The 18,719-nt window shown below is 33.1% G+C and overlaps 1 pseudogene; it reads left to right on the forward strand.

Moving 5' to 3' along the window:
- Positions 1-13,988: 13,988 nt before the first annotated feature.
- On the forward strand, positions 13,989-17,305 carry LOC131063531 (RNA exonuclease 4-like; annotated as a pseudogene).
- The last annotated feature ends 1,414 nt before the right edge of the window (positions 17,306-18,719 follow it).

Here is an 18,719-nt window from a genome sequence, read left to right on the forward strand (position 1 = left end):
TTAGGTAGATGTTCAAGTTAGGTTTTTATTTGAACATATTCTTGGGAATAAAGATGATAAAATTATTCACTCATTCTTAGCCATATTTTTAAACTTCTCGAAATGTGCTTGAAATTAATAATCATCAACTATTATCCTTGATTGTTCTTTGAATCTAATATCAATGCACATAGATTGACCTATTATTCTTGAAGAGAGAATTCGATTCTTCAGTGATAATTATTTGTGTTCCTTGGAAATTTGGTCAATTATATTTCTTACAAAATCTAAACCTCAAGGGAATGCATTCATAATCTAGTTCATTCTTTCATAAAATCAATACCTTTTGCAAGATGCCATATTTTTTTGTACATGATTGATTTTTACATGTACAACCTACATATACATTTACCTATTATTTTTTATTAAGTGAAAAGCAGGTTTTGAAGGTGCCTCAAAACCTTTACCACAAGTTATTAAATAGATAAAATATTGAAAGTCCAGCTTGATAGAGCAAAACAAGAAACAAAGACAGCTGGTAGAGACAAAAAAGCTAGCAAGAGCACCAAAAGAAATAGAAGGACAACACAAAATCACCTAAGGGACAACCAAGATCACAAAACAATAGACCTAAGAGAAATTTTTGAGAAGCTCCACTGCTTCCTTCTCCAGTTGGACCATCAAGGCAACAACACCCTTAAGATCCTCTAGCTCCTTGGCTTGCTGAGCCATCTTCCTCATACTTGCTCGGGTTCTTTTACCATGTCTAGTGGCCACAACCTCAAGGGTCAGAACCTTATCCTCAGAAATATCTATCATTTTCTTTTCTTGGTGCATATGTTCTAGTTTGATAATCATCACACTGAAGCTATCAACAGAGGCTTTCAAAGTTTTTTGGCTTTGTTCTCCGATTTTTTTTAGGGTATTATCATGGTTGAGAACCCTCTTTCCCAATTAATTGAACCTAGCCTCCACAACCTTAAATTGAGAGCCACAAGCTCCAGTGAGAGCCTCCACATCACTGATGGATTTTGTTAGTTCATTCAAATAATTAGGAAAGGAGTTGAGATTACCTGTTCCAACAACTTCTAAAGTGTCCACTTTCCTAGAAGATTTTGCCTGTTTAGACTCAAGATTTCCATCTCCAAGTAGAACCATTCAATAATATTGTAAAATTCCATCATCCCACTCTTCGCTGTATGAAGAAAGGTCATAGGAGAATTGCTACTGCCTTTGATGTATTCTGGAAAGACAATGTTATTCTCAAGGGTCTCCACATCAGCAACAGTAATTTTGTCATTGGGAGGTAGATTCTCACCTCCCACCGCCATCTTCTCTTCTTTCTCAACATTACAGGTTTGTTTATTAGGGTCCACCGGAGTAGAGTGGGTCTTTGAGGTACCATCCTCCTTCTCTGAGAAGAAATTAGTAATAAAAAGACTCCACTTAGTTTTCTTCTTAGGCAGTGGGGTAGCATTTTCACTTTCAGTTTCCATACCATCATCATCCTCATCATCTTCTTCTAACCAGTTGTCCTCCTCCTGCACCTTACTCCTATTTCTTTTAACCCCTTTTCCAACAGTATTTTTGCCAGACCCAAAAGCCATATCTTTTTCCTTCCCCTTTCCAGTACCTTTAGTAGAGGTATCCCTATAAAAATCATCTTCCCACTCCGTATCTGACCCCTCATCTTCACTGTCATCTGATTTTTCAGACTCATCTTCCGAGTTTGAAAGCTCAGTGATAGAATGTTGCACAAAGGAGGCCTTGACATGGTTGTATAAGAGAAACATTAACCCTTCATGAATGGGCAGATTGTTATCTAGGTTAGCCCTAAAATCCTTTATGATGGTGTTTAAGGAACTAAGCAAGTAAAAAGGAATATACACCATATCTTTATGATGGAAGTGATTCAAGAGAACAAAATGATATCCATAAACATGAGAGTATCTAATGTCATGAGTGACATATTGCATTACAACAAATAGAACCCATCTCCATACCTTTTTAATCACCTTCGGCAAGTAGTAGGTCTTGCTTGATTTCACCAGTTTGGCTTTCCCAAAGTCTTCCTTCGGGAATCACTTAATAGAAGCCTCTATGAGCTTTCTATCCCTATAGAATTTTCTTCCCTCTATTGGCATCCCAATGACTTCAGAAATCATTCCTTCATCAATTTCCACCTTTCTTCTGCCTATAGTAATTTTTCCCTCCTTCCAATACTTCTTCAATAATGTGGTAAAGGTAGGGTTTTTCCTAGAATTCTCTCCATATATCATGTCATCTTAGTAGTCTCCAAAATAGCCCATGCTTTTGGCTTCTTCTTCCATTCATCACAGGAAAGTAGCTCAATCCTTTTCCTGTTGCCTCCCATATCATCAATGGCTGAATTTCTCACTCCCTTCACAATGCAAAATAGGGCAAAAATAGAGACCAGAGTGCATAATAGGGAAACCCTCAAAAAAGAAATGGGCACCCAGAAAGCATGCAGAGTCTTGTCCGCATTAGATGCCAACTCAACCTTCAAGCACCACTCTTTCTGACTCATTATGACAACTTTCATTGATAAGTACGTTGTAATCATCACTTATCACTCCCTCTTTTCCATGCACTCTGTCATAAATGAGGATGGCACGAGCCTCATGAGGAAGATCCAGCTCACCTTTCCAGCTGATCATTTGATCAGCATGGACAACCATGTTGTTAGCCCAATCAACTATGGTATTGATCTCTCTATAACTGTGAAAGATAACACATCGCTTGAAGGAATTGATTATCTCCTTGGCTTGAGATATAATGTTTTTGATGGTCCATGACAAGGAAGAAAGACCCTTTAGGCATTTTACAATGTTATTAGAACCTCCCTCAAGCCAAAATTTATTAAATCCCAAAGATTTAGCAAGGGAAAGAGCTTGGTCAACTGCCATGGCTTCGGATAAGTGGTTGGTCTGGGATCCCATGGGGAGCACCACCACTGCAACACAATAGCCTGCTTTATTTCTTATTGCTCCCCCACACCTAGTTGACCCTGGGTTTCCCTTGGCCGCCCATACATTTACCTATAGTTTCATTAGAGAAAACGTTTTATTATATAGTGTTTATGGTCATTTATAATAGGATATTTTCATAAGATCATGGTCAATTATTGGTATTGATATTATTATGAAAAAACTTAAATAAGTGTGAATATGATATAAAATATGTTGCATATGCTTTATAAAAGTTTTCCACTTTGAGGGGACAACCTCCTAATTCACTTTTAGGGGGAAACCTTCAATATTTTTTAATAATAACATATTACATCACATTTGATCATCAAATAAGGTTAGCTAGCATTATCCCCTCTTCAAAACTTTGATTTTCTCTCAAGTCAACCTTGTTTTGCCAAAAGAATACTTGTATATGTCCTAAAGGAAATTCAAATTATCATCCCATTGTTATTTCATTGATTGCAATTGATTTATGTAAAGACACAATAATTTTGGTAGAGAAACGAGCACATAAACAAATCTAGAGAACTTGTCACATCCCACTACATGATATTTGTGGAATCTAAGCATTGAAACATAGGAAGTAGACTAGAGATACCACCTAAGGTTCACATCTCATGTGTTAAATAAGTATATTGTAAGATGCATTCACTAGTATAATGATGAATATATCAGCTAAGAATAGAGATACCCAATATAAATGAAGAATGACATGTAAAGGACTATATGTATGAATACAATGAGTTAGAAGGTTATGTAATGCAAACCAATTAATATGAATGAATATAAAGTCTCATATGTATGTGTTATGCATGCTTTAATATTGATTAACAACTAACCTTCTTCTAGATACAATTTCTTATTGTGTCAATAGGACCGAGTCTAGAGTTAAAGACTACAAAACCATAAATATTTAGAATATAGAACTCCAGTCTGCATCCCTTAGATTTATTTCTAACAAGTAGGTTTAAAACTACAAATTTTAGGTGCCCAAATTTTAGATGCTATAAACAATTTCCATCCTCAATTTTTTCTTGAATGATTACTTGAGTGACTATTGTATTTTCTCTTCATTATTTTGTGAGTTTGTTGAAGGGTGCACTTGAGAAAATTCTACCTTCAAATTTGGTTTTAACCTTAGTTGAAACATTCTATTGCTTCTCATTTGGACTTTTACAATGAGCTAGTCACTTGGAAATTTATCTAAAATTGTGTGTTCTCTATTTTTGAAAAATATTCTGTATTTTTTTCGAACAAGTTGTGCAATACTCATTAGGTTATTCTTTAAGCCAAGAACAAAAAAAACATCATAAATAAAATTTTTCTCCCCCTTTTTGGTTAGAATGTTGATGTTTCCTTTCCAATTAACTAACACTTTGTTTTCATTTCCCAATATGACATATGATTTTACACTCTCATCCAAACTTGAAAATATTTTTAATTTCTCTGTCATGTGATTGTTGTTGGTGTGATAGTTAATAGTTGTTTTACCTTGTTACTTACAATGGTGCAATTATGTGAATTATGCATCTCTTTTGTATATATACCCCTCACCTCATAAAATAATATATGCTTTTTTAAAAAACTTTTCTCCTTTATATGGTATCATATCTTATGATAGGATCAAGATAGGCATTTATAAGAGGATGGAATGAGTGTGTTTCAATTTTAATTGAGTATGTTTCAATAAATGGCAAACAATCTTAATCACTTTTGTTTATGGGACCATAAAAAATCTTCATCTGAACACTACTTCTCTACTCTTATGTGACCCTTGGGGTGTAGAAGGAACCCTCAATAGAGCCTACAAGAGCCAAGTAGAGCCATGAGATTCTACGATGTTTGGGAGCCTACACTGCATGAAAAATACATAAGCTATGTTACTATAAATTTTTGCAATAGTTGTGCAATTTGATTATTGAAGAGAAGATTGTTAGAAGTACTAGAGAGCATTATAGTGAAGGGCACATGCCAGATAGGTAAGAATGGTGTGTTATCTAGATTCACCACTAATTCATTTCCAGTTTTATTTTGAGCTCCACCTTGTCATTTATAGAAATTTGAGTAGCACAGAGAAAGAAGCTTCCCAATACAATTGGGACCGATAGACAATTAGTTTCTTTCTTTCCTTTCATTGTATTCATGTTGTACTATGCAATCAAGACCTACGATTCATGTAATAGAGGAAGCAAATAAGATTTTCAATTTTCTAAATATGTAACATATAAGTCCCTTTGAATAAAATCCACTCGATACTCCATAAGATTTAAAGTGCACTTTGATTGGTCATAAAAGTTTTTATTCTCATATTTGAAAATAGGGAGCACAACCAACATGATGAAAGATAAATAAGCTACATATGAGTTTGAAATTTCAATCTTTCAATGGTTTGGAAGCATTACACAAATTCTTTATAGTTTGTTGTATTGGTTATCAAGAAATCCTTCTTTATTATTGATTTATGATCTAATATTTTGGGGTTATTTTTGTTAGAAAGGATACACAAGGAGAAGCATGATAGGTGGCTAGGCTAGAGTTTAGAAATAAAGTTGTTAGTTTGATTTAGTAAAATAATTAAAGAAAATCTTAAACTTTTGATTTACTTCACATTATATTCTATTGGCTAAAGTGAAAAATGGAGATATAGGGAGTTTTGATTTGGTTTTGGAGTAAAAGGGAAAATAAGGGTGTCTTTTTATTTTTGAGGTATATGGGTTCATCATTTGTTGAAGTAGACATCAAATATGAAACTTGGATTGCATAGTCTTCTTATCAACACATCTATATTCCATAAAAGGGAAAGAGAAGCTTTTTCAAGTTTCATGGCAAGTTTCAAATATTGAGAAATTTCAAGATGTTGTATAGTTTGTGCCTTTATAAAAAGCTCTATTAAAGTCAAAATATTTATCATAGGAAACCAATCTAATGTTACTAAATTTTTTTTTATGATCTAACAAAAGAACTTGTTTAGAAGTGTCCTATGGATGTTTCTGATTAGGCTCTTGGAGGTTGTATTACTTCCTCTAGTACTAATATTGAAGGGTAAAGTGTAACAAGATCAAATAGAGGTTGGAGGCATCAAAGGATGGATGAATTTTTATAATCTCAAGCTATCTTCTTGCTTTGAGATGATTGTTTGCATGAGCAAATTTTTTTCTCTATAGATTTCATTTTTGTTGGTGATAGTTTTTGAAGAATACATGTATTGTGGAGGCTGATTTTTGAAATAGGTAATGGGTTTGGTGTAGAGATTAGTATGGATGGTTTTCCAAAGAGTTCACGATACTGTGATTGAGAATTATCACCATTAAAAGGGTTAGAGACAATGTGATGGAGCTTCACATGTGCAAAGTTCAATGTGTATTGTTTTCGAGAATAATCTAGTGTTGGTGATATGAGAATTTGAGACTGAAAACTTGAGAATTTAGCTCAGATCTACACCTTTATGAGGGTTAACCTTTTGAGAAACAATGCATCTTGATGAATTTCCACTTGATTCAAGATTTGTTTCTTCAAAGAAGGATCTTCTAAAAAATGTGTATTATTTTACATTAAATTAACAAGCTTTGTGATGTATGTTTTAAGGGGGTCCCTTGGCTAGGTGAAACTTGAGGTTTGGATGATATGTTTTCAAGAATAATGTAATAAAGGGGGGACTGTTGGTCTTATAGTTAATAGTTGTGTTACATTTTTATTTACAATGATGCAATTACAATTATTATACAGTTATGTGAACTATGCATCTCATTTGTATATATCCTCCTCACGTCATCAAATAACATATGAAAAAATTTACTTTTCTCTATTAATCGGTAGAACACGATTCTAAAAACCATACAATGTTTTTGGTTTTCTTGTGCAATATTGCAAGTTAAGAACATACTACCCTAGTTTTTCTTTTCTTTGGTAAAAGTTTCACTTTATTGCCTATAATCATATTATTTCTTTTTGCATTCATTTAAGTAATGACCATATTTATTCTGATAGTAGCATTGAACATGAGTTTTATCATATATTTGGCCTTGAGATTGATTTTGAGTTGATATTTGATTATTTCCTCTTTTGTTTGAATTTTCACTTGTGTTTGTAGGTCTAGTTCTTCCATCCACATATGATTTTATTCCTATACTTTTGGAATATGATCTTCCTTAGCTTCTACCATGGATGATTGAAACTTGTGTCTTGAAGGCATGTTTTGAAGTTGAATTTGTCGAACTGTTTAGCCTATGCTCAAAATAAAATAAGGGATGCATGTAGCTCATCTACTGAAAATTATGAGAGATCTTTTGTATCTTCTATACCCACCTCAATAGATTCGAATCTTGTAGGAAATTTTTAAAAATTATTTACAACTCTTCTATCTTAAAGAGTCTCACAATGAGACCTAATGAGTTTGAATAATATCCCATACTTTCTTTGAATTTGCTGTTGAGCTGAAATCCTTGGAAAAATACTTTCATGCACTCCTTGAGAGATATTAAAGAGAGCTTTGGAGTTTTCCTTCCTATTATCCCTCAATAAATCTTTCTTTTCTTGAGTTGGGGCATTGTATGCTATTGCATCGGGTGGTTCTGGGTTACTATTTTCAACAAATTACAATAAATCTCGAGAATAAAATAATTCTTACATATGACTGCCCAATGATCATAATTCTTTCTATTAAATTATGGAACTTGAGGATTTTCCATGCTTGTGCTTGAGGCTACCATTGTTGACTATAAATATATTAATTCCTTAATAACCCATGCTTGATGAACTACTTATAAATTGCTATTAAAACCTTTTTGGAAAATTTTTGGTTGATAACCATGACTTTGATACTAGGTGAAGACAAGAGGCAATGGATAGGAACAAGGATAAGAGAACAAATAAAATCAAATAATAATAGAGATAAAGTCAAAGGTGAACAAAAAAATGATATTTATATTTATATATATTTCAAAATCATGCAAAATTTGATTCATAATACACTATTCCTCCGATAACCTTGGAGCAATAACCTTTTCTTCTATTTTTCTCATTTTGTAGTTTTCTTACATATAAAAAGACTACTAACTTTAGCGTATATCCTAGAAAAGGCAATAATAATTATTAATTACTATTAAATGAGTATCTTCAATTAAGAGGGAAAAAATTGACAATGAGGATTTGACAATTAATTTTGTTTGAAACTATCCTCACACACATGATTTGAGAAGAGATGGTGGCATTGGAAAGAGAGAATGAACTACGGAGGAGTAAATGGTGGTAGCTCATGACTAATTCCAACACGTCATTACAAACAGTGATAACCAAGTAAACCAACACAACATGAAAGCAACTACTGTTGACTGAATAATGGATATTGTTTAGGCCTAATGCACATAAAATATTGCATAAGAGTAGATTGATGGGTTTGTGTAAAAAATAATGGCTTTTCCTTTGCTCTCATGCAAAGAACCGATATTGTTTAGTAAGCATGACAATAAAAGGGGTAAAAAAACATTGTGTAACTTATAAAAATCAAGAAGCAAGTGTAAAAAATAACTAAAGATGTGTGAGAAATCAAAGCAAATAATATCCATAGAAAAAAATTCTAAAGAATAACTTAAAAAGGTAAATAGAATATAATAATAACCCAAACAAATTAATCTTAGCCTAAAACAATTAAGCTCAAATATTTTTAGTTATTATTTAGATAATTTGCTGCAACCTTAATATTATTATTTCTTAATGTATCACCCATAGCATATAGCGATGAGAATTTCTGTGAATAGTAGCATCCAAGTATTATGGAATAAGACCGTTGATTGTGAGTTTGGTCATTATCCTTTTTTTTTTTTGGAGGTTATCTTCAAAGAAAACATTTGAGTTTCAATATTCGACTTCGTGTGGCCATTTTGAGTTTCCCTGCTTACTAGTTTAACCTTTTAATAAAAAGAAGGATTCTGTTAATATCTCTTCATGGGTTTAGTTTTATTTAGATTAATTTTTCATTAGTTTATTTATTAGGTTTTTCTGTTCCGGCAGTTTTGTATAACAGTTTACAATTATTTTTGCTTCCTCTTTATATCTGCTTGTTTATTTTATTTTGAATGTACAGTTTTTTTATTGGAATACAAATTATATTCAAATTGCCATTCTTTCCATTCTTTTTTCTATCTGTTGCTAACACAGATTACAGATTGTTATTTTCTGTTAGGCTAATAGTGGTATCAGAGCTTTGGAGTTTGGAGTATATTTTTATGTGAAGCATTTGAAGATTGCAGCTTTCTACAGAATCAAAATACGGAAACAAAAAAAAAAAATTGATTCAAGTGAAATCAATTTATTTATTTGTACAAGAATTTTATATCTTGTTATATTTGGTAAAGTTTGGCAAAAGATTTTGAGCAATCCTATAAATTTGCAAACTCTACAAATTCTATATACATTTATTTTCAATTTACAATGCAGTCCATTGTTTCATTGATTGGGGAAATATTAACTGGAAAAGATACTTGGTTGGAATGGCATAGAAAAGTGGAAAATACATTAACTTTTAATGATTTATGGTATAAAATATGTGATGGAGATACCCAACCTACAGAACCAACAGATGTTAAAGAAAAAGAAATTTGGAATTATAAAAATTCAAAAGCCTTGGCTTTGATAAGAGCTTCAGTTAATGGAGATGTATATTGTCATATACAGGGATGCAAATTTGCTTGGGAAGCCCTTGACAAATTAAAAAATTTATTTGATTCTCATTCAGAATTAGAATTTATTCAGTTACAATTAAAATTGTTCAATCTTGAATTAAAAAATGGTGATGTTATGAGTTTGGCTTCTGAAATTAGAGCCATAAAATAAGATGTTAATGCTGCTGGTGGGAAAGTAACCATTTATCTCACTGCTTTTATTAAGGCACTCCTTCCAACACATTCTACTTATCTAGAGTCCCTTCAAGCAAGTAACCATTTGAAAACCATTACTTTTGATTTATTGGTTGAAAAGTTGGCTGAACATGAAAAAGCTTTTGGAAGGAAAATAGATAATACTAATGAAAATGTTTGTTTTGCTCACCAAGAAAAACCTCTAAATAAGAGCTCTTCAAGAGGAGGTTATAATGATAGAGGCAAAGGTAGAGGTCAATGGAGGAAAAATGATAATCAAAATGATAGGCAACATTTATAGATGTGGTCGAAAAGGAAGTCATGAAGCACATGAATGCAAGTTGTCATGGGATAAGATAGAAAGTTTTAAAGAAAATACTTTTAAGCAAAAAGATAAAATAAAAGTTTATAATGATGATAAACATTCAGATGATAAAATTCCAGGAGCAGCCCAATTTGCTTGTGATAGTGATGGTGATCAATATGTGCTTTCTGTTTTTGACTTTGCATCTAATTCCTCATGGTATGATTCTTGGATCTTAGATACTGGAGCCACACAACATATGACATTTCGGCGTGATTATTTTGAGGAATTTCATGAAAGTGCATGTGGTCCAATTTATTTAGCTGATAAATCAAGTCTCAAACCTATTGGAAAAGGAACTGTTCGATTTAAGTTGCTTAATCTTCCAGACTTTGTGCTTCATGATGTATTGTTTATTCCTCAATTGCAACGTAATTTGTTATCACTAGTATTGATTCGACAACAACGCTACTCTATTCTGTTAAAAGATGGGTAAGTTGTTGTTAGAAAACAATCGAATAATCAAATTGTATTCACTGGATGTGAGGATGGGAGATTATTAAAACTAAATGTCACTTCTTTTTCTAAAATTTTTGCATATCTTACTGAAGAAGGTAGTCTATCTCCTATTCTTTTATGGCATGCAAGACTTGGGCATATTGGTTATGATAACATTCATATCTTGCAAAAGCATGGTGTTGAAGGCTTACCTGTTTTGCCTAAAGCAATTGAAAAATGTGAAGCATGTATTCTTGCCAAGCAACATAGAAATTCTTTTCCTCGCTCCACTTGGAGAGCACAAAGAAAATTGCAGCTTATTCATTCTGATTTATGTGGGCCTTTACCAATAAATTTTGTGGGAGGATCTAAGTATTTCATGTTGTTTATTGATGATTACAGTCATATGACTTGGATTTATTTCTTGCAGCAAAAATCAGAAGCTTTTGAAATTTTTAAAAGGTTTCCTGTTATGATTGGAAAACAAGCTCAATCTCAAATTGGTACTCTTCGAACAGATAATGGTGAAGAATTTACTTCTCTAGTTTTTGAGGACTATCTACGTCAAAATGGGATCCAACGTCATCTAGCTGTTCTAGGTACTCCTCAACAAAATGGTGTTGTTGAACGAATGAATAAAACTATCATGAATATGGTGCATGCAATGTTATATTTTAAAGGAATAAATTTACATTTTTGGGCTGAAGCAGCAAGAACTGTAGTTTATCTTCGTAATAGATCTCCATCATCTGCATTACATCAATCTATTCCATATGAAGTGTGGTTTGGATATCCTCCTTTTGTTCGACATCTCCGCATTTTTGGTTCCACTTGCTATGCTTTAATTCCCAAGGACAAAAGAAGTAAGTTACAGCATCACAGTATTAAGTGTATTTTTCTTGGTTATTCAGAATCTTCCAAAGCATATCGGTTGTATGATGAAGTCAACAAAACTTTCTTTATTACATGTGATGTTGTATTTGTTGAAACCTCCAACATTGCTGAAAATGATGAATGTAAATTCAAACAGCTTGATACAATTACAAATTTGTCTCCTTTGATAGAAAACTCTTGTGAGATTCCACATATAGAATCTATATCTCCAAGTGATCTAATTCACGTTGCTCCATCAATAAATGACCAAGATGAAGCCCATCATGATGAGCTTGAACTCTCTGAACTATTAACCACTGATACAACATCTAGTAATGAGATGGTCACATCTTTTGTGCAACCAAAGTCTTCTCATAAGTGGGCAAAACAAGTCGAACAAACATTGAAAGATTTAAGACCTGATGAAATAGGTAAAACAGGTACAAGAGGCTCTTACAAAGCAAGGCTCCAAGCTCAAACCAATAGTGCAGATAACTTGGAGGCCATTGGTGAACTCAATCTCATAATTGACTCTAAACCATCATCCTATAATGAAGCCAAAAATATTACAGTATGGAGGAAAGCTATGCAAGATGAGTATGATGCTCTTTTGAAAAATGGCACATTGCAGTTGGTTGATCCTCCACTTGGTTGTAAACCTATTGGCTGGAAGTGGATTTTCAGGAATAAATATAAAGCAGATGGTACACTTGACAAACACAAAGCCTGACTTGTTGCCAAAGGTTATGCTCAAAAGGAGGGGATAGATTATGATGAAACCTTTGCACCTATAGCAAAATGGACCACCATTCGTGCTTTATTGGCCCTTGCAGCTCAATATGGGTGGAAAATTCACCCAATGGATGTTAAAACGACATTCTTAAATGGTGATCTCAAAGAATTAGTTTATATGACTCAATCAGATGGGTATGCAGTCAATGGAAAAGAACATCAAGTATGCAAGCTTGTCAAATCATTATATGGTTTGAAACAAGCTCCTCGAGCCTAGTATGAAAAACTTATCGAGTATCTTTTAAAGTTGAATTTCCAGCATTTTGAATTTGATGATGCCACACTTTTTGTTAAAAAAAATTATTGTCTATCTTATTGTTTATGTGGATGATTTATTTATCACTGGTCCCGATGAGAATAATATTCAAAATGTGAAAGAACAACTGAAGCAAGGTTTTGATATGACTGATTTGGGCCATCTTCATTACTATTTGGGTATTGAGGTAACTCAAACAACTCATTTTATTTTTATCACCCAACAAAAATATATTGGTGAACTTTTGCATAAGTTTGGCATGGTTGATTGTAAACCCCTTAGTACTCCTATGGAGCAAAATCTTAAGCTCTCTTCAGATGACCCTTCAGCATTGGTTGATGCAACTATCTATAGGAAACTTGTTGGTAGTTTGATTTATGCTACAACTACCTGTCCGGATATTTCTTTTGTTGTTGGAGTTCTTTCAAGGTTTATGCAACAACCTAGAGAAAGTCATTGGTTAGCTGCCAAGTGCATTCTTCGCTATGTGCAAGGTACTCAGCACTATGGGCTCAAATACTCCAAGACAAACCAATTTTCTTTGGTTGGCTATTCCGATTCCGATTATGCAGGTGATTCTACAGATGGAAAATCTACATCTGGGTATTTAATGTATCTTGGATCTGCTCTCATCTCTTGGAGATCTAAAAAGCAATCTGTTCCAACTACCTCTTCTTCCGAAGCTGAATATATGGCCGCCTTTGAAGAAACTCAGGAAATCTTATGGTTTCGAAGAATTCTTGAAGACTTGCAGACACCACAGATTTCATCAACTCCACTCTTCATTGACAATCAATCTGCTATCAAAATGGCTAAAAATCCAGTATTTCATGATTGCACCAAGCACATCAATACAAAGTTTCATTTGATTCGGCATTATGTGAAAGAATGCACCATATACCTTAAATATTGCCCCACTGCAGATCAACCAGCAGATATTCTTACCAAGGCTTTGGGCAGAGAAAAGTTTGAGATGTTCAGAGAAATGCTCGGCTTAACCCCTTCAGTTTAAGGGGGGGATGTTAATATCTCTTCATGGGTTTATTTCTCTTCATAGTTTTATTTAGATTAATTTTTCATTAGTTTATTTATTAGGTTTTTCTGTTCCGGCAGTTTTGTATAACAGTTTACAACTGTTTTTGCCTCCTCTTTATATCTGCTTGTTTATTTTATTTTGAATGTACAGTTTTTTTTATTGGAATACAAATTATATTCAGATTGCCATTCTTTCCTTTCTTTTTTCTATCTGTTGCTAACAGAGATTCCAGATTGTTATTTTCTGCTAGGCTAACAGATTCTTCCGGTTGAATCCAAAAAGAGATCCATGAAGAATAAGAAAAAACTGGATGGCGGTGAAGATTCTTTGAGAAATAGCCAATATAAAATCCCCCAACATTCCTCCAAATTCCATATCAAGAAAACTACTCAGTCCATTGAATCTCATGGATCGTGCTCAAGGGTCAACTGAATCCCTCAGGTGCTCTTGTTTTGCCTTCCTCATGGTTTTTCCTTTTCTCTTCCCAAATTCAGAATTGAGCATTGGTTTTTTATATATTTAAAATGTGTTTTTCATAATGTAATCAACTGTGTACTATGTTTCAATATGATTCTTTTTGGTCACATTCAGTGATCTATCATTCTCTTTAAAATATGATGAAATTTATTAATATAGAAACATATAGAATTGATATTTGAAAAACATTCATTAAAATATATATCATATATTTTTGAATCTTACATTAGTTTTCTTTCTTGAAACCCAATTACTGTAAATTGCAAGTTATTTCTCTTTTAATTAAATATATTAGTTTTCTACAATCCCTATTAGTAAATGTCCTCGCTTCAGATTTCTATTGTGTGTTTGTTTATTTCTCTCTGTCAAATTACATCCTCTCTATGGAATCATTACTATATTCTTATTTATCACACTTCGATTAATCTTCTATTTATTATTTATAGATTAGTGCTTTTTTCTGAATCACACAATTTTTCATCTTTTGATTAAGATAAACACAGGAAAGAATCGAAACCTATTACCCATTACGACACAGCCATACAGGCTAGAAGAATAAGGCTCGTCCCAAGTGAAATTTAAAAACGAAAAAAGAAAAGCAACTCGACCATCAGGAGGGACCAGCAGAAGAACCCAACAGTTGAAAAATTAGCACAAGAACAGCCAACATGATTAGGGCAGATCGAAGCCAAACCTAATCAAAGAACTATAGACTGGAATTTGTCTGAAATGGTTCAATTTAAATTTCTTGAAAGAACCGATTTCAACCAAAAGAAAAGCCTCCACACCAACAAAATCCAAACCAATACTCATTTTTTTTTAATGTTAACTTTTGCCAACAACGATTAGACAACTATTTCTTGGAAATCGGCAAATAATTCGTTGTTTAGTTGATACACAGTGAACTAAACTATTTAACATATGCTTAGACGTCAAGGCTTTACTAGCTGTCTAATTTTTTTTTTCTTTCTTCTTTGAGTCTCTTGTATCTATATGGCTTTCAAGCGGATACAAATGACTTTTCTTTTCGTGACTAAACTTATTGCAAAGATAAATTTCTATTTTCAAGAGCTTTTAAAAGCATTAACCTCATATTACACTACTATGAAGATCTGGCTTTATAGTGAGAGTATTAAGTAGTTATGCAGGTGAGTATCTTTGTAATTTGCAGGCATAAATGTGCAGCATGCTTCAGACAATTTAACAAAATGGAGCATCTAGTTGAGCACATGAAAACTTACTATCACTCTACACACGAACCTATTTGTGATATTTGCAAAAAGCATTGCAGGTTCTACGACTCGCTGAGAGGACACTTGATTGGTATCTTCTCCTTATCAATGTTATCCTTATACTCTTTGGACATCCTTAAATGAGGGGTTTACCAAGTACCACTGCATTATGTCAAAAGATTTAGGTCTTTTTTATTCAGTAGTAGATATTGAATATTTACTAATTCTAATTTATAAATTTTTAATACTGTGGTCTTGAACTGATCTTCATTAGGCCCATTACCCAAAGCTGAGTGTGCTAAACGATTCAGTGAAAGGGGATGCAGCCTATGTCTCAAAGTTTTCCCCACTGCACAACAACTCACTTATCACCGAGCAACATGTCAATCCCTGCCACCATTACCTCCTGTAAGTTTGTATTGAATTTGCAGCTCTGCTTTGTAATTCCAAAGTTTTATCAACTGTTTTCTTAAAAGGACAGTGGCTAAAAATATCTAATCCACTATTTTTTCATTCCTTTTTCAATGAATATTGCCCTAATTTCTACAGATTGGTCATTTCTTAAGGAATCATTGTTTCATAATAATTTCATCGATACAGATTTCTGGGGGGCGGCTTTTTTCGGTGAATAATAGAATCCAAGCAGAAACTGAGCAGATTCATGGTGAAAGCTCAAATAGGGGAAATATATCTGCCATTGCAATGGATTGTGAGATGGTGGGTGGTGGTCAGGACGGGTCTCTAGACATTTGTGCACGAGTTTGCTTGGTGGATGAGGAAGAAAAAGTGGTCTTCCATTGTAATGTCAATCCAACAATTCCAATCACAGATTACAGGTTATAATTAAAATATTTCCAACTTACTCTTCTTGTTGTAGCCTGCCATTTCTATATGAATTTATCATTTAAAATGGCGGATGTTATTTGTAGATATTATGTCACTGGCATCAAACCAGAACATCTCATGGATGCCATGCCACTGAAGCAAGTGGAAGAAAAAATTCAGTAAATTTTATATAATGGAGAAGCAATTTGGCGAATTCGTTCGAAGGGGGGAAAAGCCAAGGTTCTTGTTGGGCATGGCTTAGATCACGACTTGCAATCCTTATCAATGAAATACCCTAACCATCTTATCAATGGAATACCCTAACCATCTTATCAGGTATACATATTAAATATTAAATTTTGATTATCATATGATTTGAAGAGGTTCAAATTAAGAGTTTAAGGTCATAATTTATAATACACGTTCGTTTCTCAGGGACACTGCTAATTACATTCCCCTGCTAAAGAGTAGCAAAGCCAGGAATTCACTCAAGTATCTTACTCAATCGTTTCTAGGGTAATTTCTTCTGCACATTTATTTATTGTTTCGTATGTGACAAATGATATATTAACTTAAATTTTATTTATTTATTTTTGCTGTACTGCACATATCTTTTTTTTTTTCTTTCCCTTTTCTTCTTATTATGAGAGAAGTTGAGGGTTAGTCTAGTAATCCAGAACTTAATTCTTAGAACTCCTTATAACCTCTTTTCTTTACTTGTTATGGGAGAAGTTGAGGGTTAGTCTAGTAATCCAGAATTTAATTCTTAAAATTTGTGCAACATACAATAGACCCAAAATCAAAGTCTATTAATTCGATTCTGTGGTTTAAATCAACTCAAAATTTTTCAATCTTTGTAAGACTGATCATGAGTATTTTGGGATTTATGATATTAGACGATACCAAAGAAAAGATGTTTATTTGTATCTTTCACAGGTATAAGATTCAGAGTAGCACTCATGACCCATATGAGGATTGTGTGTCAGCAATGCGTATTTACAAGAAAATGAGAAATCAGGACCATTCCCAGTCTGCTTCCCTCAGTGTAGGTGAATTTCATCCTGAGAATGTGGTGTATACAAGAATGCAACAGAAAGATCTGGAGAAAATGACACCCGAAGCTCTCCTTCAAATTTCACAATCTGATTTCTACTGTTGGTGCATGGATTCCAATTCACAAGCAACTTAACGTGAGAAAATTAAAGAGTAGCAAACAATATTGTAACTTTATCGCTACTTAGTAAATTTCAGTAGAACTTGAACAGTATTCATCATTCATCGCTCATGGTAATTTCAATGTTATACATATATATATATATCTATAGATAGATATTATGTATAAAAAATTTCAATGTTACACATATATTTGTAATTTTAAAACTTTTAACTTTTATCTACATTTCATTTACATTTGTCTATAATTTTATGTATTCTTTATGTATAATTTTATACATGTAATTATCTTAGTCATTTCATTTTTATTTTTATTTTTTCACTTTTCTTTCTTGATGGTTGAAATATAGTTGTTCACTTATTTTGATCATGAAAGGTTGTGAAAATGGGGTCTTTAGCCTAGAGATGCAAAATAGGGACTTATTCACTCACCATTTCCAATTTCATTGGGGAACAACCAATTAGTGTCAACATTTGTCCTCTAGGAGTGTTGAGCACTATGATTGATTGTTCCCCTTTTTTATTGGATGTGATTTTAAGATGAAAATGCAAGAACTAGATTAAATGATGCAAAATTGATAAGATTCAACATAAATACACAAATGTAGAACATAAAGCTAACAAAAATGTAAAAATCTAAATATGAAATATAGAAAAAAACCTACTACAAAAATATCAAGTGGAAAGTGCTAATCAAGTTTGTTAGGTGCCTTAGACCCGGAGGTACTTCCATCAGCTAAAGCTTCAGATTCTAGATTAGGATCCTCTACGGATCATTCCCTCCAAAATTCAGCCAAGAAGTGTTGGTCAAGTCAGCAAATAGGTATATACCAATGTTTTTTGCCTATTCAAAGTTTGGAATTATACATGTCTCAATCTTCTTAGGAAAATTCCACAAGTTTTGGCAATCGGATCTATAACCTCCACACATAGAAGGGGAAAAAGTAATGTGTTATATAGGGGCTTGCCTAATGTAAACCCCATGTTGGTATTTCCACCTCCACTACAATAATTTTGAATGAAAGAGAGCTTACCCTTGGTTGGGAAAAGGATAAAAACCTTAAAAGAAATGCTTGAATTGACAATTGATACCTTTGATACAAAACTCCTTTCCTTGAACCCTCACACAAAGCTTTATGTTGCTTGATAGGAGTTAATACATGCTTTTCATTATGGAGAAACATATTAAACTTGACCATTATTACTAAAATTGAATACTTGATTGCAAGATTCTCCTCAATTACCTTGAAGATGCTTGATTGAATTCTCAATTGAAGGAAATCAAATGCTTGTAGGATGTAGGATGTTCAAATGAGGCGGAGGAGGTAATCTGCATACAAAACTTACATCTTTTTGACTTTAATTTGAGTTTAATTTGAGTTTAATTTGAAGAAGGCCATTATAGTGGAGCAATTTCTAGCTCCTTAAAA

Source organism: Cryptomeria japonica, chromosome 4, assembly GCF_030272615.1.
Source record: "Cryptomeria japonica chromosome 4, Sugi_1.0, whole genome shotgun sequence".
In the NCBI taxonomy this organism is placed as follows: domain Eukaryota; kingdom Viridiplantae; phylum Streptophyta; class Pinopsida; order Cupressales; family Cupressaceae; genus Cryptomeria; species Cryptomeria japonica.